This window comes from Thamnophis elegans, chromosome 7 (assembly GCF_009769535.1).
Source record: "Thamnophis elegans isolate rThaEle1 chromosome 7, rThaEle1.pri, whole genome shotgun sequence".
In the NCBI taxonomy this organism is placed as follows: domain Eukaryota; kingdom Metazoa; phylum Chordata; class Lepidosauria; order Squamata; family Colubridae; genus Thamnophis; species Thamnophis elegans.
The window spans coordinates 32,442,175-32,443,433 of record NC_045547.1 but is presented as its reverse complement, the minus strand read 5'-3'; positions in this window follow the sequence as shown (position 1 = coordinate 32,443,433).

The window sequence follows — 1,259 nt, the reverse complement described above, 5'->3', positions numbered from 1 at the left end:
CGGAATCGGAGGCTGGAGGAAGGAGCGGCCAGCAGAGAGCATGACGGGAAGCGTAGGCAGGTAGGTAGGAAGGTAGGCGCTATCGCTAACAGCTTCGCCTTAATAGTGGGGGAGCGTTTCAAGATTTCCCTTTCGACGTCATTATTCTCTTTTCTGTCGGAGATTAAAGCGGTCGATGCTCATCAGAATCTTGCCCAGCCTGATTCTGTGGTTTCTTCCCCTAACCCCCACAACTTTAACTTTAGACTGTCTACTGTTGACCACACCCCATTCCTAAGAGGTCTGTAAAGGGCATGCATAAGTATACCAACGTGCCTACCGTCCCTGTCCTAATGTCCCTTTTTATTGGTATCCTTTTCACGTATTCAAAATCATGTTTATACACTTATCTGTTATCCTATGTATATGCTTGACAAATAAATTGTAACTTGATTTCCATTGCCAAAGTGGTAGTAGTGTTTGTTGGGAAATATGGGAGGTAATTCTAATAGATCTCAAGGATATTATCCTACGATTTAGGGAGGAAAGGGTCTACAGGTAATTATGATTTATTAGGTCCCGACAAGGCACTTTATATCTGGCAGCGCTTAAGACAACCTGGCACAAATAGCCCGCTGTTAATACTTCTTTACACGAGCCTGCAAAAAAATCTGATATTCCTGCATTGTATAATGGGAAATAAATGACACTAGATTTCAGTGTATACATATAGTGCTTTTTTGATTCCCTATAAAAATCTTAAATGAAATTAATCCAATTTCACTTTCAACTTTATTATCTCTCTTTTAAAACATCTTATGAAGACCGTCTAATTGAGACTAACATGTTTCCCAGCTCTTGTATGTTCTTATTTTTTACCTCTGGAAAATAAAGCAGGTTTTTCTGCCTCACTGTTGAATCATTTGATACATACCCATGCCCATCACACTATGTCTTTCTGTGTGAGAAACGTTACAGCGTACAGAAAATAGGAAATAAATAGGTTGATGATAGCTAAAACTAGGTGATACAAACACCATTCAGTACTATTTTCCTTTTCTGGTCTCCTTGAAACTATTTTGGTTCCATCCATTTACCACTTTAACCATTGTCTTATTGCTTAGATCTATATTTTTAAGATCTTTAGCTATAACTTTTTTTTGCTCTTCCTCTTCCTGTATTTACTTTTCTTTTATGTATTTGCTTTGTGATTTGATCCTCATTCATTCTCCGTCACCAACTTCCAGCGTATTATTTACCATCCTTCACATTCAATGTTT